Genomic DNA, 26,582 nt, shown 5'->3' with positions numbered 1-26,582 from the left:
ATGGTATCAAACTCAAATGGGACCACATATAAGGATTCCTGTGGGTATCATATTGACTTAGAAAACTATATATTAACATGATCTCTGTTCTATTGTATTTAAAAGAGTGCCAGGTCTAAAGGTAAGAAGACCCCATTTTCTGAATTCAAATCTGGCCTCAGAAACTTACTGCCTGTGTGACCCTGGGCAAGTTATTAATCCTATATGCCTCAGTTTCCCCATCTGGAAAATGATCTGGAGAAAGAAATGGCAAATCACTCCAGGATCTTTGCCAAGAAAACTCCAAATAAGGTCATGAAGAGTCACCCGACTGTACAAATGAACATCAGCAACAACAAAAAATCGTCTTTTTATTTATTTTGTTAAGTATTTCCCAATCATATTCTAATCTGATTCTTAGTATTGCCATGTGTTTAATACCTTTGCCTTAGAGTATTCTAACTTAATTTTGTTTATTTTTTGTTATATTTTAAGTTCTAAAGTGTCTGTTTCCCTCTCCACCCCACACTAGAGAAGGCTACCACTTGACACACATATATACAGATATATGTAAAACCATGTTTTATACTTCTATTTATCAGTTCTTTCCCTTGAGGTGGAAAGCATCTTCTTTGTAGGTAAGCTTTGTTTTGATTTGAGTATGTTTTAGAGCCCAGCTTCTTAAACTGAGGGTCATGTAAATAATGTGACAGTTGCAAAATCATGATTTATTATCAGTCAATGTTAGATTTGCATACTTATTTCATATTTATATTTATATTTTATCTATATACCCAGAGTCAGGTAAAAATTTCTTCGTGAAAAGGAGTCACAAATGGAAAAAAGCTTAAGAAGCCTTAATCTAAATTACTCTAAATCACTATGCCCAGGATTGTTCTGGAGCTGACTCAGATCGACTTGAACCAGTGGTTAAATGTTCAGTGTGAGCATTTGCACCCTGAAGTCAGCAAAGGCTTGGTTTATTGTTTTGTTGATTGTCTAGACTTAATAAAGTGATAAAGAAAATAATAATAAAGATTAAACTTACAAGTGTGCCCTGCCTCAATCCAATCAATAAACAAACATCAATATCATCAACAAATCAATAAATAATAAATACGAAGTGCCTACTCTGTGTCTGGCCTTAAGCTAAGCAAAAAGAGACAAATGACATTCCCAGTCCTCAAGGAGCTCACAATCTAATAGGATAGATAACAAACATATAAATGTATCTCTATCTCTATCTGAAGCCTTCTCTGGTGTGGGGTGGGGAAGGAGGGAGACACTTTAGAACTTAAAATATAACAAAAATATAAACAAAATTAAATTAGAGTTCTTTAAAGTAAAGGTATTAAACACATGGCAAGAAAGCTATTATATAGGATAAACAAGAAATAATTAACAGAGGGAAGACTTTAGAACTCAGATGAATTAAGAAAGGCTTTCTGTAAAAAATAAATAAATAAATGATGAGATTTTACTGTATAAATTTTCCCCCAAGAGTCAGTTGTTAAAACATTTACTGGCACGCCTCTAGGTATCTACATGAGGGATGAAAAAGGAAGAAAAGAGAGATTCATTTTCTTCTGTCTCTTCTGGCTTCCATCTTCAAGAAAGATGATGAGCAATGTCAACCTTACTTCAGGTTGCTGAAGGGAGAAAGAGACTCTAGGCAGAAGCTGCCATGAGAGGGGCTGTCAGGGTCCAGAGCGTTCCTGTCTTCACTTTGCTTCAGGGAAATTTCTTCCCTGGACATGATTAGGACTCTCTCTAATAGTTGTGCTGGATTACCTGACTCTCAATGGCAGAATTCCTTCAATCTATACATTTTCTCTGATTTCTCTGACTTAGACTGTTTGCTATACATGTTCATGATGAACAGAAGTCTTAGATATAGAACTTAGGCTTCTCCTTTCCCCATTAGTAAATAGGAATCAGGAATATATCTTGAACTTGGGAACTACATCCCCTAGAAGAATAATATCTAGAGGAAAAGATATAATTCTAGCCAGTGCCCCTCTTTTTGAGGAGAAAAGAACAGTGGCCACTCTCTGGATCCTCCTACGGGAAAACTTTACTCCTGAAAAGAATTAAAATGTCTCAGGGGATAAGAAATACGTCTAAACTTCATCTCATGACATATATACTTGATGAAAAGTTATTTTCAAATTCTAATCTATTATTGACATGCCTTGTGGTCTAATAACCCAAAATTTGGATAGATAAGGCAAAGCAAATGAATCATTTAGTAACTTTATTTTGGCATAATTCTGTTGTTTTCCAAAAGCCCATTCTCAATTTGGATAACTTTCATTGTTAGGAAATTTTTCTAATATTCCATCTAAAATTCTCCTTTGACAGCACCTTGATCTTCATCTGGGCACAATTAGAAGGAATGAGGATGGTTCACATCCAGCCCAGCCCAAACAAAAGCTCACCTCCCTATGAATCCATCTAAGCGGAATTTCTAAAGGTCATCTAGTTTAGTCTTCTTCCACCTAAATTCCCGGGTATTCAATAACTTGAAATTGAAAGCTTATCAAGCCTGGGTTTTGCTCTGCCCTCAGAAATCTACCGGCATTCAATAATAAACCACAATGATGCTTTAAAAAAATGATAAAGCTGGAAAGGCCTCAAGTACAGAGCTTGTCAAGAACAAGATAGAGACGGGGGAAGAATGCCAGATTTTAAGTCCAAGAACCTCAATTTGAGTCCTTAATGTTGTTAAAACCTATGTATCCTAAGGCAAACCTCTTAATTTCTCTGGACCTCAATTTCCCCATCTATAAAATGAAAGGATTAGATTAGGTGGCCTCTGAGGTCCCTTGTAGTTCTAAAGGGATGGTCCCAGCGGGAGTGTGCTGGAGTCAGCTCTACTCAGCTTTCAAGAGTCAATTTGTTCATTTTTCAGTGTGAGCATCTATACCTTGGAAATCGGGTAAAGCTACAGATTTAGGCTGGACTTACTGTATTGTTGATTTTCTAAACTTAAGATGAAGAATATGTTAATAATTCAGATTAAGCTAAAAAAGTATGCCATGCATATGCTTTTTCCAAGAGCGTTGTTAAACATTTCATGCCACATCCTTGCCCATCACCATCCTTAAAGTGAATCGAGAGACACAGTTTCATCTATTGCCTTGAAGGCTGTTCTTGGAAGTCCAAAAGGCTAAGACTTACCTTTCACTTTTGACTCTTCTTTTATTTATTTATTTATCCATCCATTCATTCATTCATTCATTTATTATTTTATTTTTTGTTATTATTATTTAGATATTTTATTATATTTATTATTAGCTGTGTGATCACAAACCATTCAACTTCTTTTAACTTCAAGAAACTAAGACTTACCTACAAATTTCTTCACACAGAATCCCAGAATGATGTCTCATCAAATATCTCTGACAAAATGAAGTTCTGTCCCTTACATGTTTATTATTCTGTAACACATCATTTATGTAAGTTAAAGATGCTTAATCCAATCAAAAACACCAAACGTTGCCAATGTTCCTACTGTGTGTGGAATAGCAAGGATACAAATCTATTTTAGGAAGCAGCATGTATAACCTCTATTTGCTTTTGATATAATACAATGGCAGACAGAAGAACCCTATCATGGAAGAAAGCTATCACATTCATATACAAATATATGGGTGTGTGTGTGTGTGTGTGTGTGTGTGTGTATGCACACATATACATATTTGTATGTATGTATATATATATATATATATATATAGTTGTATATGATATATATGTATACATACAAAAATATATATTGTATCTTTCCCCCAATTATATGTTAAAACTATTTTTAACATTTTTTAAATTTTGAGTTGCAAATTGTATCTGCCCATCTCTCCCTGAGATGATACGCCATCAGATGTAGGTTATATGTGTACAATCAAAAGCTATCCCATTTATTTTTATTAAATATTTTTATTAATTTTAATTATTAATTAATATTTTCAATTTATTATTTAATCACCATCTTATTTAATTATTAATTAATTAATAAAATTAATGATTGATATTTAATTATTAATATTAATAAAAATATTAATATTAATATTAGGGATATTAAATATCCCTATTTGTTTTGCACTTTCACTCTGTGATCTTGTTCAGCTCTGATCAGAACCATAATTAAGGACAGTGGGAGTAAGCAAAGGCAGAGGCTTGGCCCAAGGGCACCAATATGAAAGCAAAGCTTCATTCCAAAGATCATGCATTCTGGCATTGCCCAGTGTGATTGCCTCACCTCACCTCACCTATCTTAGGTTATCATTCCCCAAAGGCCCTGTTACTGGAACACCTTTCTTCTGAACAATCAATCAACAAACACGTGGGATATGTCTGCTATGTACCAGACACTCTGTTGAGCACTGAAGAAAAGAAGATAGTGAAGGGAAAAGAAAGGATAATGAGGAGAAAAAGAAGAAGAAGAAGATGACAAAGAGAAAGAAGAGGAAGAAGAAGAAGAGTAGGAAGAAGAGAAGGGGGAGGAAGAGAAAGTAGAGGAGGAGAAGAAGGAAGAGAAAGAGGAGGAAGAAGAAGAAGATGAGGAAGAAGAAGAAGAAGAGGAAGAACAACAAGAAGAAGAGGAAGAACAAGAAGAGGAAAAACAAAAAGAACAAGAAGAGGAAGAAAAAAAAGATGAAGAGGAAGAAGGAGGAGGAGGAGAAAGAGGAAAAAATTATTCTAATTTCAGAACTAACGCAGCCACACCTCTATTACTAGAGATCCCTCTGTGGAACTGTCCTATTCATTAAAGGCAGAAGCTGGCTAGGACTCTATCTCTGTGTACTCTGCCCCCACCTACCTGAGCTGCTGAAGTCTTTTTATAACCCTCAGGTTTCCTTCAGTGCCAGGAAAGAACAGTGAGCGCATTTCAGGAGATGGCAGACAGCTTTATGGTCCAGGCTGCCAAAGTTTACCTATCTCTCTCAAGTGCCCAAAGATGCCCCTGCTGAGCCTTCCAGTTCCCATCACTCTCTCCTGGCTGAAAACTGAAACCTAGCAAAGCCTTGAAAAATTAAAATGGCCCGAGGTCTTGTGATGCTCTGTGGAGATAACAGAGCCAGCACTGAGAAAATAAAATTTTCTTCCTTTTCTCATTTCAGACACATATGTACCCTTAAATAATCCATTCGGGTCTGTAAGAGTGCAGGTCTACAAATACCAAGGAAGGAAGGGGAGAAAATGAAATGAGGGAGCAAGAAATCAGATTAAAAAATGTTAATCGAATGAGTTTTTGGCCAACTTCGGCCAAGTGCCAAGTTTTCTATGTTAGAATCCCAGAATTTTAGTTGAAAGGAATTTCAAAGCCTTTTGGTTCCTCCCATGACCAAGAACATACCCCAAAATGGACCCATTTTACAATTGGAGATGATACTAGCAAAGTTTTGTGAGAATTAGAGATAATATTTGTAAAAGTGCTTAGCCAATATCTCCATTTTGTAAGTACTATATAAATACTTATTCCCTTCCCACCTTTGCCCTAGTATTATTTTCTCCCTGAATTATAGAATGAAAAAGGGACCTAACTGACCCATCCATTCTAATTCACACCAGAAACTACACTACAACATCCCTGACAGGTGAGAACTGTCCTCTACTTGAAGACCTCCAGCCAGAGGGAACCCATGACTTTTCAAGATACCCATTCCACTCCGGGATCATTCTAATGGTTGAATTTTTCCTGACAGCCACTAACTACTCTTAGTCCTGCCTGCTATAGCCAAATAGAACAAGTATAACCCTCTTCCACATGTCAACCCTTCAAAAATATTTCTTGAAAATTCCCCATAAATCAGTAGAGTCACTTTGCATCTGTAGTCATACATCTTGGAGTATCAAAGCTCTCAGTATGTGTGGTTCCTTGTTCTGAGAAACACACCAAAGAGGAAGCTGAAATATCAAAAGTCCTGCCAAGTCTCATTAAATCATTTGTTCAGATCTTTCTAGATAAAATTCAATCAGGATTTATTGAGCACATGCTAGAGCATAGTGTTCTCCAAAGAGCCAAGTCATGCAATAATTACTTTAATATTAAACTGAGTCTATAAGCTCAGCCCTAGGATTCCTCTCAGCTTCTGGACAGGTCATAATCTATCCAGGATTGTCCATGTTTTCCCAAGGAGGATCCACCCAATATCCCGGAGATCCCACTCTGAGGCTTGAAACATTTAATACTTATTTGGGTTGTCCATCTTTGTCTCTTAGAGAATGGGTCCAGAGTAGAAATAGTGGATAAAAAATCCCTTGCTGACCAATAGTGGGATCAGACTCACTTCCAATCTGAGCAGAGCGATAGATCCAACCTCAGAAGAAACAAAACCAAGATGCAGCTTCCTTCCTACATGGTCTCTGGATCACCTGCAACCCCAATCCTTTGACTCTCTTCCTTCTACTCCAAGAGTTCTTAATCCAGAATCTTTGAACTTTTAAAAATATTTTATAACCATATTTCAGTAAAATTGCTTTCCTTTATAATCCTGTATATTTTGTAATTTTATTTATTTTATTTTGTACATTGAAAAATGCTAATCTGAGAAAGGTCCATAGGGTCCATGGACTGCCAAAGGAGTCCATGATTCAAATAGGGTAAAGAATATCTTGAAAAGATCCTAAATGAGGGAAAAGGACCCTATGTGTCAGCTCTTTTTGTTGTAACAAGGGATTGGAAACTGGGTGGATGCCCATCAGTTGCAGGATGGCTTAATAAGTTGTGATACCTGAATGTAATGGAATATTATTGTTCTATAAGAAATGATGAGCAAGCTATTTCAGAAAAGCCTGGAAAGACTTATGTGAACCAGTACTGAGTGAAGCAAGCAGAACCAGGAGAACATTGGGCATAATAACAGCAATATTGTAGAATGATCAACTATGATAGACTTAGCTTTTCCCAGAAATACAGTGATCCAAGACAATTGTAATGGGAACTGCCATTCACATCCAAAAAAAGAAGTATGGATTGAAACACACTACTTTCACACTTTTTTGTTTGTTTGTTCTTTCTCATGGTTTTTCCCTTTTGTTCTGATTTTTCTTTCACAATGTGGCTAATATGGAAATATGGGTTAAATGATTGTACACATATAATCTATATCAGATTTCTTGCTGTCTTGAGACAGGAGGAGATAAGAGAGGATGGGAGAAAAAAATTGGAACTGAAAATCTTAGAAAAATGAATGTTGAATGTTTACATGTAATTAGAAAAATAAAATACTACTAAGTAAAAATTAAATAAATAAATGTCATTAAATTTTTAAAAATAATTCCTGACCTATTTAATTGGCCCAGATTGTTATATAATTGAAGTTCTTGTTCTAGAGAGATATACTATCAAACTAACTCAATGAGTTATTCATCCAATTGCATGCCATAATTTCAATATCTATTCTTTTTTTAAATAAAGCTTTTTATTTACAAAACAGATGCATGAGTAATTTTTCAACATTGACCCTTGCAAAACTTTCTGTTCCAAATTTTTCCCTCTTTCCCCTCATCCTCTTCCCTAGCTGACAAGTAATCCAATGCATGTTGAATATGTTAAAATATATGTTAAATCCAATATATGTATACATATTTATACAGTTATCTTGCTGCAAAGGTATCTATTCTTCATCCACTTGTTTTTTTTTTTTTTTTCTTATGTAGATTACTAAATCAATGTCTTTTAAATAGCCATGGACCATAGGGAGATGGTTCTCTAGTGTTTTTAAAGATTTGATATGATAGCCAAATGAAATTTATAGAGATCAGAGGAAATGGAAGATTTAGCCTCTCAAATGAGACAAAGTTAAAGAATTATGCATTTTTTAATCCCTGAGATTAAGAGTAGTGGGTAGATAGATAGCCTAAAGTCAGGAAAATCTGGATTTAAATCCTGCTCTGACAGGATCTGGCTATGTGCTCTTGAGATAATCAATTAATTTGTCTGTGCCCTAGGTAATTCCAAGACAATAAGTTATAAAGAATGTGCCAATCTGCATTGATAGGGGGAGTTCCTGTGATAAATGAAATCACAATCCCTAGCTTTTATACCTTATATTAAAGTAATTTTACTAATTTTAAGGGTGAAAATTATTTTTTTTTTAATTTAAAGACTGTAAATGGAGATTGAATGAAACTATGGGAAACTGGCTATCCTATACCTGCCCACCTCCCCGGCTATTTCCTCCCCATAGACTATTTCCACCTTATCCATGAATCTCCCTGCTCTGATAGGGGAGTTTTGCCTTTTCTTGCCAGAGTCCAGGCTTCCACGTCTCTTCCTCACCAATTCACCTCCAACACTTTCCAGTAATCCTTTCTGGATTTCACTCAACAAAATGGAAGTTCCCTGAGGCGGGGATTGTCTTGCTGTTGTTTGTAACTTCAGCAACTAACCCAGAGCCTTATACCTAGCAAATACTCCATCTTTATCTAAGCCTTTGTTGGTCAGTCTGTCTGTCCATCCATCGGCCCATTTTCTGTACCTATCACAAAGGCTGGACTGGGCTGGACCGGGATTCTAAGCTGAGGACACAGTGTCAGATACTATGAGTTCCTTTGTGGATAACCAAGCATGGCTCAAAAGTGGGTTTTGCAAAAATGAGAACTTCCTGGAACAGTTTGACGATAGCGACAAGCAATGTTCCCTTCATGTACCTTCTGTCCCAGTTTAGGGAATCACAGAGCGAAACAATTGACCTCCCTCTGCGTTATGGAAGATTTGAGAAGCCTCAAGCTAAACCATCTAAGCTCTCACTGCTTTAAGGCTGGAGAAAAAAAAAAAAAAAAAACCTTCCAGTTTAACCTGCTCATTTTAGAGAAAGAAAATTTAGATTCATGGGAGTTCTGCCCAGATTCATAGAAGTAAGTGGAAAAGCTGAGATTCGAACTCAGGTTCTCTAACTCAAAATCCAATCACAGTCATTTTTTTTTTTTTGGCTTTTTGTTAGTCCTTGACCCAAAGTTGAAAAGTCAGAAAATAAGTAAGCAATCATAGACAGGAATTTCTTAAGTGCCGACTGTATACCGACCATTGTACAGAGAATTGGAAAGTGTCAGTGCAAAAAATAAAAAGTCCCTGCTCAAAATGCTTAATGAGGTCAGTCAACACATGCGTATGTATCTACATATATTCAAATGTATATGAAATACATGGGGCTGGGAAAGCGAAACATATTCATGATGGTTTCAGGTTGCCTCCTAGGGCCTAACCTCAGACACTCAGCAGCTGATGCTCCTGGACAGTCATTTGTCCCTGTTTGCCTCAGTTTCCTCATCTGTAAAATGAGCTGGAGAAGGTAATGGCAGACCCCTCTAGTCACTTTTGCCAACAAAACTCCAAATTGGGGCCATAAAGAATCAGATAACGAAAAGACTGAACAACAAAAGGCCGGTGGGAGGTAACCAGAGGCAAACATCCCCTGTCTCTTCACAATGGATGTGACTCCTCCCAAACCCCCAGATTTCTCCTGGAAGGGAAAGTCTCTAACTGACCCACGAGGTCATCTCAGAGCCCAGAGGAAACAAAAGCCCGGTGTTCCCTTAAAGGTGGCTCAGGCTCAGGCTGCCCAGCTTGGGCAGAGGCAAAAAATCCCTCTGTTAGTGAGTAGTAAAAGGCTCGTTTGGGCAGAACGCAGGTACCGACAAGGCCCCGGCCCAGGCTGACCTGCCTGCCCAACAACATTTGCAGCCAGGAGCCCTCCCCACCCATCCCCAAGGCAAACCGGTTTCATTCATGCAAATGTAGGGAAATGACATGCGGCTGCCACATGGCAGGGACAGGGGCCACCTCCAGAACAAGGCGCTTCTGTAGCCTCGGATCTGGTTCTGCTTGGAAAAGACTCTGCTCCGGGGCTTCCTGGCAGAGTGGGGATGGATCTCAGCTTTTGGGGACCGTCAGCAGGTCATCTCACCTTTGACTTGGGGACCTAGTTTGTAAGATAAAACCATCTGTATAGATTATATAATAGATAGAACACTGAGTCTGGAATTGGGAGGAGCTGAGTTCGAATCACATCATGGACTCTCACTGGCTGTGCAATCCTGGGCAAATCAGTTAATTTTTCTGGGTCTCACTTTGCTCATATGCAAAATCAAGATGCTGGACTCAATTAGCCCTAATGTCACTTCTAGCTCTAAATCTATGATTTACCTGGTAGTAGATGGAGTGCCGGATCTGAGTTAGAAAGTCCTGGATTCAAATCTAACCTAAAGCCCCCATCCTGGGCAAGTCACTTTGAAGATGCTTGAACAAGGATTTGGTCGTCCATATCTAGGAGGCTCTCTCACCTTCTTCTCTGCCCACCCCAAAGCTCCCTCTCCTTCTGGGCTTCTCCAGTAGCTCCAGCCCACATTATTCTCTCTCTCCTGATATCCTAGTCTGTAGCACAGGTTGGCACCTAATTAGACTAGTGCCATTCCAAGACCTAGGAGCCCCAGATTCTAATCCTGCCCTATCAGTGGTCTTAAGCAAGTGAATTTATCTCTCAGGATACAATTTCCCTAAACAGAGAGGTGAAAAGTCCCTTCCAACAGGGCAAGTACTAATTAACATCATGGGTCCATAGAGCAAGGCTGGGAAGGCTCCTCAGAAACCACCATTAAGCCCCTCATTTTAACGATTAAGGCCCAAAGAGGTTATCATTTGCTCACAGTCACACAGGTGGGAAGCATTAAATGCAGCAGGGAAGGTACACATTATTCTGTGCAATGTTCAAATTTGAAACATTCTTTGATATGTTTTAAAATCATGGACTTTTTTAATTTCTTAAGAGGCAAGTACATTGTTGTTGTCAACTCTTCAGCAATAGTGTCTATCATCCTAGTAAATATTGGCTAATTGGAACAAAAGGTCGTCCTTGAAATTAATTCACAAGACCATCCAGAACTTCATCAGGATCCAGCGGAAAAGAAGAGTACATTTAGAGTCCCAAAACTGGGCTGGGATCCCAGGTCTGGCTTTTTCTCACTTGGTGACATTGGGCGAACAAATGCCTTACCCTTTATAAGCCCCTGTTTATCATCTGTAAGAGAATTTTCTACAATGATGATGATAGTCATGGTGATGGCGATGGGGACACAGCAGAAATTATAGACCTGGTCCATCTTGGATCCCATCCAAGAAGATTTAATTACCGAGTGAAACAAGCCCATTCTAAAATGATCTTATGAATGAGAAAGTCCCATATCATAAATACTGGGGGTAGAGGAATAAAAATGGGTGTATCACTTCTAATCCACTCAATAATCTTCTGATTTCACCTTCTGGGCATTTTTAGCCCATTCAATTAGCATTCAGTAGCTCTATCTCAATGCCAACTATGGATTTTTATGGGAATGCTTGCTAGAAGTGTTGAAAGCTAATAGATCAAATAAAGCTTTCAGCTTTATTCCTTCTTTTACTCTTTTAGCCTGAGAAGAGAACAATAAAGAATGGAAATTGCAATATAAATGTGAGTTATTAATAATATCATTATCATGAATTATGATTATATCAGACTTTTTAATTCCCCAAAGTTCATGGGCTCAGGAAAACCCAGCTCAGTGATCCCAGGTTAGGAGGGGCTGCACAAGGCTGCTGGCCCAACCAACCCTTGTCGTTTTACAGAGGAAGAACTCAAGACCCGAGAATATAGGTGATGTACGCAGGCTCACACAAGTTTCAGAACCAAGAATCTAACCCAGATTCCCTAACTGCAAACCCGGCTCTCTCTCCACTACACCAGAAAATTAAACCCATTTCCTACCTGAGCAGTACGAACAGCCGACCAAGAAGTGCCATCCAAGTCTATTTTGATCCCGTTTCCTGGCTTATTTTTAGTTGGTGAATTGAGTTGGTGGAACAGATTGCCATTTGACAGCTGTAGCAACATAAGCCCTCGGTGTTTCTGCTCAGCAGAGAAAGGACAAGCTGCTCCAAGGACTATTCCTGGCTCGTCTTCCCTCTGTGCACTAATACTTCACCTCCTCACTCCCCCAAGCTCAAGTCTGCTTTAGCACTGTCAAGGTACTTCCATGGCCAGGGGCTCCTTCCTGTTGAGTCCAGTTTTGAAAAGAAGAACTGGCTTGGAGTTAAAAGTGAATTAAAACACAAACAGAAATCATGGGAGGCTGAATAGAAATTGGGCCACGTATCTTACTGAAAACTGTATAGCAGTCCTAAAAATAATGTTATGTCAGATTTCTTTTTAACAGAAATTTACGGCTCAGATCACTCCATCTTACATAGAGGCTCACATACTAGGCTTGGGGTAAGATCCATGGTAGATTCTAGCTCTGGTTTTTACTGGCTATGTGACCAGGGGTCTTTACTTCTACTGTCTCATAAGCAAAATGGGCATGATACCCGGCATATCTTCTGCCCTTCAGGGTTGATGTGAGACTCAAATAATAGAATACGTATTAATCACTTTGCAAGCTTTAAAGCATTATAAAGGTGGTGGATGCAAGGTGGAGGAAAAAAGCAACAACCCAGGCAAACTCTCCCAACATTCCCTTCTATACAACTTTAAAATAATGAGTCAAATGGGTTCTGTCAATAAAAAGTTATTTAAAAAAAAAAAAGAAAGAAAAAAAAATAATGTCAAGTCAAATTTTGGAGTGACAGAGCCAATAAAAGCTCAGAATGAATCATTTTTCCAGCCCAAGACAACATGGGAGGTCAGAAGCAGAGATCTGTGACACTAAGGCAGAGGCTAACCTAGAGCAGTAACATAAAATGAAAGTGGATAACCGAATGGATTAGAAATCAGAAGCCAACAATATGCTTACAACATACAACAACAATACAACAATATTGCTTACAAGAAACATACCTGAAACAGAAAGACTCACAGGAAGAAAATAAGGGGCTCGAATAGAATTTGTTATGCTTCAGCTGAGGTATAAAAGATAAAGGTAGCAATCATGATCACATGCAAAGAAAAAGCAAAAATAGACCCAATTAAAAGGGATAATCAAGGAAACTACATTTTGCTAAAAGGTACCATAAACAGTGAAAAAATATCAATATTAAAAATATGGGCACCAAATGACGGAGAATCCACATTTTTAAAGAAAAAATTAAATGAATGACAATATACCAGTGGGAGATCCCAACTTTCCCCCATCAGGATTAGATGGACCTAATCATAATATAAATAAGAAAGAAGTTAAGCAATGAATATGATTTTTTAAAAATTAGGTATGTTTAAAAAGTATTTCTATAAGTAGCTGTCATTTAACTAGGTTACATTTTTGTTGAATTACTTCTGCTATACTTATTTGATATGTATTCATACATGTGCATGTTGTGTCACTCAGATTATGCTTCTTAAGAAAACAGGTTGTTTCATTTCTTATATTTGTGTTATGGGGACTCACCCAGAAATATGCAAGAGAAGGCTCTCAACTGATTGGCTGATTTTCTGATTAAAGGGAAGTGAATGACATATGCTATTTTATATCATATGCATGTGATATATATACATATATATGTTTATGATATTATATATGTGTAATCTATGTAAAGCAATATCAATAGAATATATTCTATTTTAGTGAAAAAAATTAGGTATGATAGACATCTAGAGAAAATTGAATGAGAATAGAAATGAGTTTTTTCTTAGTATATATTTAGTATATATTTACAAAAATAGACATATATCAGGGCATAAAAATTCCCAGACAAATGCATCACCAGAAATAGAGAATCAGTTCATCAGATTATAGTGAACAAAGGGACCTCAGAGATCACCCCTCACTACCATTACTTCCCCCTTTTTTTGGCTAAGAAAGATACCTGAGGCTCAGAGAATGTACTTAATTTGCCCAGGTTCACACAGCTAAGGAAATGTCTGATATAGGATTTGAACTTGGGTCTTTGTAACTCCAGGTCCAACATTCTATCTGCTATCTTTCTCCTTAGCAAAATTTTATAAGGATCATAAAAAGTCTTGTAAGTCTAATTTGTGGTTTCCTTTGGTGGGGAAATCCAGACTGGTGATATTATCAGTGATGAAGTTCCATCAATGAGGTGTCATGGTGGCTAAAATGATGAACCTGAAGTTGAGAAGAACTGAATTCTGATTTGCCTCAGATACTTAGGAGCTGTATGATGTTGGACAAATCATTTTCATTTGCCTCGATGTCTTCAAGTATAAAATGAGAGCAATAACAGCCTTTACCTCCCAGGGTGGTTGTGAGGATAAAAATATGTGAAGTATTTTGCCAACCTTAAGTTATTAAATAATTATTATTAAGCAATATAATAATTATTGTTAGCATAGAAGTAAGATACCACTGGGGAAAGCTATTGATGCCCCTGTTCTGCAGTGTAAAGCCTTTAGAGAGTTACCTTTTGGCACTGGAATCGACTTGCCCAGGACACGTCAGACGTGAGACAGGAACATAGGTCTTGCTGCCTCGGAAGACAACTTCCTGTCCATTGCGATACAGAGGAGCTGGGATCTGTTATTGTTGCCGCTAGAACCAGATTAAAATCAAAATATTTAGCAAAATAAAAATGTAATAGACCATAGATAATGTTTTTTTTTTTTAATCATTATGCAGCCTTCAAGGATATTATGTAGTTTAGTAGACCCAGTTTTTCTGAGTTTGATTCCACTGCAGCCTAATTGTTAAAATCCAAATTATTTTAGTACAGCTATACAGTATGTCCCAAAAATTCTAGTGCAGTTGAAACTTTAATAGCTATTAAAACACTGATTGTGAAACCAGAGGTACTGGGTTCAAATTTAGCCTTGAACCCTTACTGCCTTTGTGACTTTAAACAAGTCTCCTTCTTATACCTCATAAACTTATAAAGTTACAGTACAAATTAAAGTAAATTGAGGCACAAAATTCTGAGCAGAATCAGTTTGTTAGTTAGGCTAGCAATAACCAATAAGTTGAGCCAGTGGCTCTCTTGGTGACCAGAGACCTTAAATGAGGGATGATGGGGTCCTTTGTTTAACAATTAAAAAGATGACAGAGCAAAATCGCCAGCAACATAGGTGTGTCTTCTTCTGGGTGCTACCTGTGACAGTCAGAATTGAAATTACATTATTCGAGCCTCCCCTTCTTCAGAGCCAAGACATGTCACAAGACAGAGATTCACAGAAATGGGAGTTACTACAATAATTAGGTCATTATCCCTAAAGCTGAATATCTGCAACTTTTTGAGCTTCCCAATATCTGGTGACATGATTTCAAAATCATTATCACTTAGATAAGGGACAGGCAGGAGAGTGGAAGTTTGCAGAAAGAGAATTTTTATTCAAGTTGTTTTAAGTCAAGTCAAAAACCTGCAGGGCTGGTAAAGAGCCAAATCCTCAGGGCAAAGTATTTTAGCCCGTTCAATCAGGCTCCTGATTCACAAGGGCAGCTCTTGATTTTATTTTTATTTTATTTATTTTTTTTTACTGAAAAAGTTCAGCACTTCCAAATTCTGCAGTTCTGCCACAGGAGGGATTAACAGCTGTTAATTCGTAGTGGCTGAGAACCAGTTGTGTTATGTGGGAGAAAGTTGTGGACATCCAGAATGTTAGAGAGATGTCATGTTTACCTATGTCCATCTTGAGCTTCCTCCTCCAGCTTTTTCCCAGATTTGGACATGGTTGTGGAGGGCATCAGTGTCTGGGAACCTGCACTGATCAAGGGAGAACTCAGAAGAGTCGTTGGTGTATGGCATCTTGCTTCTGACCTTGTGCTTTCCCAAAATTTTCCTCTCTAGTTAATTCTTACCTTAAGAGTATGAGATAGTTAAGAAAACCATGATTACACAGCTATCAGTACTCTTTATCAGTAGGTTACTCTTAGCCCTAGATTCATTGGCTACACAAATGGACTTGCATATAAAAGCCTTATTTAATTTCAATTGTAACCAACCAAAAAAAGCTTACAATGGGATCTATAAAAATATCTCAAATGACTTATTCACATGTAAATTGCCTATAGTTCAGAGCATGATCTACATACAGGTTTTCATTCCAAATTATATAATAAACCAAAGTAAAACTGCATTTCCCTTTGAAGTAACAAGAGATAATTCCAAAGTTAACTCTCTTTTAAGACAACTGCATGGAAATTCTTTCCTTTAAAACAAAAGTTATACTTTAACATATATAATATGTATGGGTCTACCTGCCGTCTAGGAGAGGGAGTGGAGGGAAGGAGGGGAAAAGTTGGAACAAAAGTTTTTGCAAGGGTCGATGTTGAAAAAGTACCCATGCATATGTTTTATCAATAAAAAGCTATTTTTAAAAAAGATGTTTCTGATTTTAACTTTACTAATTAATAGATTTATATCTTTGTTCCATAATCTTCTTCATCTTTGTCTAAGTATTCCCATTCTATCCTGAGATATTTCAATGATCTTATCTTGTCTTACATAGGAATATATAACTATTAACAAGGAGATGATAAGTTCAAGAAATAATTTACTTGGTTGCTTACAAATTCAGGTTGTGAACAGCAAGACCTTTCATATTTGTTTTCTCTCATAACACAGCATGCTAGAGTAGTGCATCAACAAGATTCATTATATTAAAATATATATAATTTAACCTGCCCTGATCAGAGAGACTTGCAATGCAAGGAAAAAGCAAGGACATAGTGATAACAGTATTAACTGGTCCTCCAGGCATAAGCGTAAGGACACAGAATGACTCAACATATATTTGATAGGATACAATATCCTTAGTTCTGTTTAATTTCAGTAAGAGTCATAGTAACTATATCAGAAAGCCAATAATACAGCAAAATTCTACCTTATTTACAGGGTATTATAGCCAGACTCAGACAGGAAACAGTTCTGTTCAAGAAAATAATACCACGGGGAAACGAGTGTCAAGAGGATCCTACCTTAGTACCTCCACTATTATACCCTCAAATTTTCCCAGGCACAAATATCAGCCTATGGTCATTCTCAAGCTGAATTTCTTTGAGCAGCTACTGGCATCTCCTTTCAATGGTGGATTATTGACAAATATTCAAACAATTATACAATATATAATTCAAAATTCAGAATAATATCAGATTACAGTCCTGTGAGATTTCCCCTCAAATAACAAAGTTTCACTAATCATAGTTTAGGACTGGATGCAGTTATTATTACTTTCATGTAGTTGCAGTAAATTAACAACAAAAGACCGTACACACACATATACACACATAGGCAAATCACTCAATATCCATTTCTTCTGCTTTTTCTCCTCCAGTTTAAACTCATCCTGGTATAAAAATCACTGAAATTTCTTATAAATAGTGAATATAAGATTGTTCACTTTAAAAAAAAAAGAAAAATACTAGTTAATTACTACAAGTGACTCAGAATAACAAGTATCCATTTCCTAAGGTATTGTATATCAAGCCCTTAAGACAAAAACCTTTAAGACTAAAGTCTGTTGGGATTAAGTTGGATCAAGATGTAATTTCTATATATATTAATCATTAATAGATATAGCTTCATAATTTTCATAAATTAGTCAAATAATCTGAAAGAAAACTCACTCTTTGCTATAAGCAAGTTTGTAAATTCTTCTCTCTCCTTTTAAAATAAGCAAAAGAGGGGATCCTAATTCTTCAGTCAACCAATTCATTGTCTTGGAATTCTACAACATTCAGCCACTTCTCGTACAGGGCTGTTAGGATTTCTTGATCTTGCTCAAACGAATGGTCCCAAGAAACTTGCCAAGTTTACCAATAAGAAGATTTTAAATGCTCTCTCCTCCTTTTCCCCCACACAGCTCAGGTCTCACCACCTTATTACATGTGGCTTTTCTTAAGCCTTTCCTTATTAGCCTCCTCTCCTACTTGAACTACTTGATATATAAAGGACTTTAGATTTGCCTATAAATGTAAATGTTGGAGCAGCTAGGTGACACAGTGGGTAGAGCATCAGCCTTGAAGTCAGGAGGACCTGAGTTCAAATCTGGCCTCAGACCACTTAACACTTCCTGGTTGTGTGATCCTGGGCAAGTCACTTAACCCCAATTGCCTCAGAAAAAAAGAAAAAAAAAGCTTCAATAAATGTAAATATTATATCTTTCTAGGCAGCTAGATAGAATACAGGATTTGAAGTCACAAAGATAAGTTCAAATCCTTCCTCAAGTCTTCTGGGTTACACCCAGCTGGGTGACTCCAGGCAAATCAACATCTCTGTGACTAAGTAAAATGTCTCAGGAAAACTACCCAGTGCCATCTGTAAAATGTAGATAATAATATCACCTATCTCACAGTGTTAGTGAGAGGATCAAATGATTTAATATATGTAAAATACTTTATAAACCGTACTATGTAAACTTACACACATACATATATATGTGTATCTAGGCCTGCAATACATGAATTATATATATATATTAATTTTTTATATTTCAATATAATACAAATAATTTATATATTTTGTGTATATTTATAGGTATGTGTATCTGTACATACACATGGCGAGGGGGGGGGGGCAATGTAGTGTGTGGATGTGAGTATATTCCATGAACTAGGTATACAAAGACAAAATAAAAATTTCCTGCTCTTAAGGCATTTACATCTATACGTCTATATATATACATGTATGTATGGAGGAGAAAAAGAGAGAGACAGAGACAGAGAAAAGGAAGGAAGAGAGAGAGAAGAAGGGAGAAAAAGAAGGAAGGAGAGCAAAAAAAATTGAAATAAATTAGGCATTTCGCAAATGTTTTAAAATAAAAATAAACTGAATATCTTCAATGACTAAAATATGAGTCATTGAAAATATTACTTCTGAAGCACATGAAGATTTGCAAGAGAGTGAAATTATTTCTGACAATCATGTTGTCGATAAAAATCTAATGATGGAAATTAAAATGAGGAGGTACAAATATCTGGAAAAGTCATTGAAGCCTTCGGTTTACAGTAATATGACCACCAGGCACTACTGCCATCTGGTGGAAGTTTTAATTAATTATGAGAATTCATTGGTTCCTTTCATAAGTATTCAAGTATTTGTACAGTGTCTAACAACTTAAAAATCCTGTGCATTGTGAAATTTAAGGGGCGTGATTTTTCCTTTTGTTTGTTTTTTCATTTATCATAATTTTCCCTTTTTGTCCTGATTTTTCCTTCCCAACATGATTCCTATGGAAATATGTTAAAAATAAATGTACACATATAACCTGGATTAGGTTGTTTATTAGCATGGGGAGAGGAAGAAAGATGGAGACAGAAAGGAAAGGAGAGCGACAGAGAGAGAGAAAGAGGCAGACAAAAGATTAGAGTGATTTTAGCACCTTGTTTTGTATCTTCTACATTTCCATTTTTAAATTAGAGAACTTGCTGAGAAGTGAAGGGGAGAGAGGAGACAGCCATCACAGCTAAAAGAAATGTTGCATCATTTCAGCTTTGCTAAGGCTTCTTCTAATCAGACCTGATTCCAGTGAATTACAACAGGGCCACACCTTTTCTCCAACTTTTTTTCTAATTGTGAAATTTAATCAAATGGGCTCTTGCAGGTACAATCCTGTCCTTTATAAAATAGATAAACAGGAGCAGCAGGGCAGCCACCCACCCTGGAGGAAGGGAGGTATCCAATTAAAATGGCACCATGGGATTCCACAGCTGCACAGGGAAAGGAAGCTTGGGGCTGGAAGGAAGACAGAGTTAGAGGTGAAAGCCCGGCCACAAGTTACAAATGGAACTTCAGCAAGGCCCCTAACCTGCCCTCAGTTTCCCCATCTGTAAAATGAGATCTAACCAGATGGCCTCAGAGATGGATCCCTTCCAGCCCTAGATCCCTTAACCACTCTGAGCCTCAGTTTCCCCATCTGTAAAATGACATCTAACCAAATGGCTTCAGAGATGGATCCCTTCCAGCCCTAGATCCCTTAACCACTCTGAGCCTCAGTTTGCTCATCTGCCAAAATGAAGATATTGAACCAGAAGCTCCCCAAGACTTCTTTCTTCCTGCTTTAAAACTATGGCCCACACTCTTCTTCAAGTAGGAGGCAGATGGATAAGATGAGGATCTGTGGGACTAAAACTGAGTTACATTGGAGGGGCTTAAGGGCGACTCGAGGTTGTTGCTAAAATTGTCAAGTTTAGATTTCCTTTGCTTGTCTGTGAGAAGCAATTTTAGAAACAGCCATCCAAAAGTAAATGTACACCTAGAGGCACTTAGATCAAAAAGCCTTTTTGCAAAATTTAAGCTGTTTTTGGTTTCGAGTTTGTTAGATAAAAAGGAAGAGGATAGCAAACCCAGATATAATTTCTATGTCCTTTTCTGTTCTAGAAAGAGAGAAATCATCCTCCACGAGAGGGCCATATCTCAGTAGGGAAAGAACCAAGCTATATGAACAAAGAATTCCCGAGAGAAGAACTGCAATAATAACAGCCACATGAAAGATGCTTCAATTAATGAAAACAAAAGAAATGCACCTCAGGATGCTGAAGTTTCACCTCAGAGCATTTGACTGAGATCATAAAAGATGGAATACTCTGTGTTAGGGAGATTGTGGCTATAGGAAAGTGCCTGAAAGACCCATACCTTTTGCCCCAGAGATTCTACTCTTGCAGCACTTACATCCAAGAAGATCATTGTCAAAAAGTATAGATAGCAAGTCACCTTTTCCGGTTTGCCTCAGTTTCTTCACCTATAAAATAATCTGGAGGAAGGAATGGCAAACCATTTCAATATCTTTCCAAATGGGATCACAAAGAGTCGGACGCAATTGAAAAACGACGGAACAATGTGAAATAAATGGAAATAAACTGAAGGTAGCAAAATGACAATGACCATGTTTGACCCAAAAGAAGAAGGATGATAAGGCATCACTTCCCACTTTTTTTTTTTTTTTTTTTTGCAAAGGTGGGGGATCATGGATGTGGGTATTTCATAAAAGGTCAGATTTTTGCAAACACATTGGTTAGTTTTACTAAACTGTAGTTCTTGGGGGGGTAGCTCTTTTTTTATTCTTTATTATAAAGGACATTTCTCTGGGAGGATGAGGGAGGAATACATCAGGAAACTTAGGCGATACCAAAAAATGTCAATTATCGGTAAAAATTTAAATTTTTAAAAGTAAGAAAAATAAAAAAGGAAGAAACTTCCAAGAAAAAGAGAAAGTTTGGATCAATCTGAATCAATATATTTACAAGTAACAAGAAACAAGCAGTGCAAATACAAACATTTCACTTCACACAAGCCTCGAATTTTGTCTATGGCCTAATTCAAGACTGGAAATAATTACTAATGTTCCTTGAAGCTGATGTGCCTTTTCTCTGGGACTCTGGTTCTCTTCCTTCCCAAAAGGAAATTCATCTACTCAGCTAAAAGCAATATGCCGAGAAACAAAGACAAATCAGTTTAAAATCAGATGATTTAAATTTAAGCTCCTAAGTTATGTCATGGCCTCAGAGTTAGAGATGTACATATTAATTAAATGTGTACATAAATTCAAAGTGCTTTATGGGTCTAGTTCCATTTGAAACCACAGTGCACAATCTCTCATGGATGTGTTTCCTTTTGTTTTAATAAGCAGGGTGTATAACAGATAGAAAGATGGCCTCAATTGACTTTGTAGTCAGTCAAAAAAGATCTGACTTCTTACATATACTGGGTAAGTGACTCTGGGCAGATCACATACGCCCAAAGTATTTCCTAATTTCCCAAGCTGCCAAATGGGTACAACTCTGCACTTCTCGAAGGAAGTCTCTAAAAATGAAATCACAACTCCCATTTAAAAAACAAAAAGAAAACAAAATCTATTCAAAGCCAGAAGTAATTAGTGAAGTAGCATATGTGTTACATGTATCAGGAGGAAAGTAAAACTATTCTGCAGCAACTAATAATTGATCCTGTAATTGACTCTATTCTGTAGTACTGTCCCAGCTTGGATAATCGCTCCACCATATTTCTCTAACCTTGAATTAAACTCATAAATGCAATTCTTCCTCTGAATTGCTTTAAAGTTATACATTAATTTATTACCATCCCCAAAGTTATATCGTCCAATCTTGCCCCATCTTGTATAAGTAAAGAGAGATTTAGTTATCTCCTCAATAAACTCTCCTGCACGCCAAGGAGTCTGCTAACACAGGTCAAGTAGCTCTGCTAACAAGATGGGCAAGATGCTGCTGGATCCCATAAAATAATTACCATTTCTTAATTGTCAGAGAGGGATGGTGCACTTGCCCACTTTCTTTAAAGTAATCACTCATAGGGCAGCTAAGTGAAACAGTGGGCAGAGTACCAGCCTTGAAGTCAGGAGGACCCAAGTTCAAATCTGGTCTCAGATACGTAACACTTCCTGGCTGTGTGACTCTGGGAAAATCACTTAAACCCAATTGCCTCAGGGGAAAAAAATAATCACTCATATTATCCCTAGCCCTATGCATTACCCATAAAAAAATCATATTGTCTTCCCCACCTAGCCCAGTTTGTATCCCCCAAAACTATTTTAAGGCTGGTGAGCCCAACAGGGATCTTTACTCCCAATGGAGAGGTTCCCAGAGCCACAAGTTTTTCCATTCCCCCATATTGCAAGGAGAGGAGGAGAAAGCAAAGGATATGGAAATATAGGAAAAGTAGGAAAAGTTCCCAGAAGAGGTGGGGCTTTGTCTGGGCCTTGGGCCAATAAGGTGAAAAGGGAGGAGAATGATAGATGAGGGCAAGAAGCCAGGATAACATGAGCAAAGGTGAGTCATGACTCTGCAATGTTTACAAGTTTTTTCAAAAACAATTTTTTTGTACAAACATTTATAGATAAATGATATGCAAAAGAAAATGTAAAGCGGGTCATTGTAGAGTCAGCTCCATCCAAAGCCCCTTCCACCATATTCATTGCTACCTCTGCTAGCTCTGAAGAACAAGGGAGGGCGGCCACACCTGCCCTTACTTCCCCAAAATGCCAAGTACAACTTACTAATTTCACCAGGAGAACCTTCTTCCCTTCCCACTGGCCTAGTTCTTTCAGAGTTTATCGGGAAATGGAGGAAAGGACAGGAAATAACAAACAAATCTATCTTGCTGACTATTCGGAGCCTCAAGTCCCAGCATAAGGTAGATAGACCTAAAATAAATACTTGTTAGATTAAAGAAATACAATTAAGCTTCTAATAAATGAAACCCATTCAGAAATAAAGCAAGAAAAGAGAAAAGTTGGAGCTGTGGAAGTTAAGGCATTAAATAATCATAATTAAGAATGAGCAGACTGAGTGTACCCCTGTCCTGGCCCTGGGTCTCAGGTTCTCCTTCTAACTTTGGCATTGGTATACTGGGAAACTGACCTTCAAGAAACCAAGTTTCCTCTTGTGCTTCAGCTTACTCGTGTGGAGTTCATGTAGCCTGCGTTCACGTTCAATCCCATCACACCCCCAGCCCCATCCTGAATGAAATGGCTCCCTTTATTCCAAGCGCTCCTTTTTCCCAGCCACCTTTGACATAACTATCAAAATAATTTTACTGAGTTCTAACCACATCACAATGCTATCACAATAGCCACTAGTGGGTCTCCCTGGGTCTTCTCTTATCATCCAGGACCCCTTCATTCAGCTGTCAAAGTGAAGACCTTCCCAAAGGGCAGCTTTGAACAAGTCACTTCCTCATCCCTTATCCATCTAACGCCAGGGGCTTCCTGTCACATCTAAGAAAAACCTAAAATCCTCTGTTTGGTCAACCTGTCTATTCTTCTCCCACCTATCTCCACATACCCCATTCTTCAGTGATTCTGGCCCCTTTGCTGTTGCTTGCATTGTGTAGCCCCACTACTTAGAATGATCTCCCTTCTTACCAATGGCTTCCTTGGAAACATCTCAGATCCCTTCTTCTGTAAGAGGTCTTTTGGGATTTCTTTTTTTTCTAAAAAGAAAAAAGTTTTTCAATAGTATTTTATTTTTCTAATTACATGTAAAGATAGTTTTCAAAATTAATTTTTGTAAGATTTTGAGGTCCAGATTTTTTCCCTTCCCCCCTTTAACAACTTCCTCTTCCCAAGACAGCAAACAATCTGATCATAGGTTATACCATGTATACGCATTTTAAACATATTTCCATATTAGTTATATTGTGGGAAAAACAAACAAAATAAATAAAAAACAAATAAAAAGGTGAAGATAGTATGCTTCAATCTGCATTCTCTCTCTTTTTCTCTGGATGTGAATGGCATTTTCCATTTCAAGTCTGTTGGAATTGTCTTGAATCTCTGTATTGCTGAGAAGAGCTAACTCTATCCTAGTTGATTCTGCTCACTTTACTTAGCATCAGTTCATGTAAATCTTCTCTGACTTTTCTGGAATCAGCCTGCTCATCATTTCTTATAGAACAATAATATTCCATTACATTCATATACCATCACTTATTCAGCTATTCCCCAATCGATGGGCATCTATTCAATTTCCAATTCTATGCCACCACAAAAAGAGCTGTGAAGCATGCTATTTTTTCTTTCTTTGTTGTTTTGTTTCTTTCTTTTTGTTTGTTTCTTCTTTTGTTTGTCTTCTTTTTTATTTTTTTTAATTAAAGATTTTTATTTTCAAAACATATACACAGATAATATTTCAACATTGACTCTTGCATAGCCTTGTATTTCAAAATTTCCCCTCCTTCCCCCATCCCTTAGATGGCAAGCAATCCAATATGTGTTATACATGTTAAATCCAATATATAAAAACATATTTATACAATTATCTTGCTGCACAAGAAAAATCAGATCAAAAAGGAAAAAATGAATAAGAAAATGAAATACAAGTGAACAACAACAAGAGGGAGAATGTTATTTTGTGATCCATACTCAGTTTCCACAGTCTCTCTCCGGGTGTAGATGACTCTCTTCATCACAAGATCCGTAGAAATGGTCTCAATTATCTCATTGTTGAAGAGAGTCACAATATTAGAATTGATCATCATATAATACTGATATTGACATGTACAATGATCTCCTGGTTCTGCTCATTTCACTCAGCGTCAGTTCATGTAAGTCTCTCCAGGCCTTTCTGAAATCATCCTGCTGATTGTTTCTTATGGAACAATTCTATTCCATAATATTCATATAACACAATTTATTCAGCCATTCTCCAACTGATGGGCAGCCACTCAGTTTCCAATTTCTGGCCACTACAAACAGGGCTGCCACAAACATTTTCTTCTTTAAAATCTCTTTGGGATATAAGCCCAGTAGAAACACTGCTGGATCCGAGGGTATGTGCAGTTTGATAACTTTTTGGGCATCGTTCCAAACTGTTCTCCAGAATGATTGCATCTGTTCACAACTCCACCAACAATGTATCAGTGTCCCAGTTTTCCCACATTCCCTCCAACATTCATCATTATCTTTTCCTGTCATCTCAGCCATTCTGAGGGGTGTGTAATGGTATCTCAGAGTTGTCTTAATTTGCATTTTTCGATCAATAGTAATTTATCTTTTGAGAGTTCTTCTCTCAGTTCTCAACTGCTAATATCTTTGTTTAGAGATTTCCTCCCACTTACTCCCATATACGGCCATTTGTTAACATATAAATTTATGTACATATTTGTGTTGATGTGTGTGTGTGTGTGTGTGTGTGTGTGTGTGTGTCGTTTCTCCCTTTAGATCATGAGCTCCTAAGGGCAAGAATCGTGTCTTTGGCTACCTTAGTATCTCCAGCTATTAGCACAAGGAGAAGGTTTACCTCCTTCTTGATTCAGTGACTGACTTTCCATCCTTATTTTATCTTTTTCCTGTTCACAAACTCAACTTTCCAGTCAAACTGGCCTGTTATCGCCAGACTTGGCCAAACTTCCCTTCTGGTTTTATAAACCTATGAAATCCAGCCTCACACGGACAATCCACGTGCCAAGTTATTTCACTCGGAGAGCAAATGGCGACCTAGCAGCCTCAGCATCCACCCTGTTTTAATGGTTCCCTTCCTGGAGGTACCCAACTGCTAGTGGGTTGTCTGGATTTTGAAAAGCAAGGCAAGCTAACTCATCACATTCCTTCTAAGGGCCCAACTCCCCAACAATGAGTAATAATGATTCATCAAATTCCAAATGTTCGTTCGCTTCAAGACTATTTTATGGAGAACTCGCACAAGGCAAGTGTTAGGAGAGAGATCAGGAGAACCAATACAAGGATCTCAAGGTTTTTCTAAAGAACTCTGGAATCGATGGGGTGACAGAGGAGATGCTGGCAAAGGACAACAAAGAAGAGTTGGAATAGCTCAAAAGCAATATGAGATGACCAAGTTTAGAGACATCTCCATTCCAAATGTTCATCTGAACTATTTGTGTCCAACCTGTGGTCAAGTCTTCTGAGCTCCTATTGGGCTGATCAGCCGTAGTCGGACACACGATTCAGTGACCCCAACATAGTGATGTCATTTTGGTCCACTTCAATTATCAAGGACAATGACTACACGATTCACTATAAAGGCTCTGGGAAAAAATTCTGCATGGCCTAGTTATCTGAGGGATTAAAGAGTCCAATTCTATAGAAAATTTTTCTATGGCCTATCAGGTATTCTCAGGAGCCATGGAGCAGAAGGATAGGTTGTTAAGAGCCTGGCTCCAGAGTCAGGAACTGGATGCCTAATCCTGCCGCTGATGCTTGAGACCTGTGTGATCCTGGGCCAAACACTCAAGCTCCCTCCACTTAGTTGCATTGCTGGTAAAATGGGCC

The sequence above is a fragment of the Antechinus flavipes genome, chromosome 3 (assembly GCF_016432865.1).
Source record: "Antechinus flavipes isolate AdamAnt ecotype Samford, QLD, Australia chromosome 3, AdamAnt_v2, whole genome shotgun sequence".
Taxonomy (NCBI): domain Eukaryota; kingdom Metazoa; phylum Chordata; class Mammalia; order Dasyuromorphia; family Dasyuridae; genus Antechinus; species Antechinus flavipes.
Note: the sequence above shows the minus strand (reverse complement) of the source record.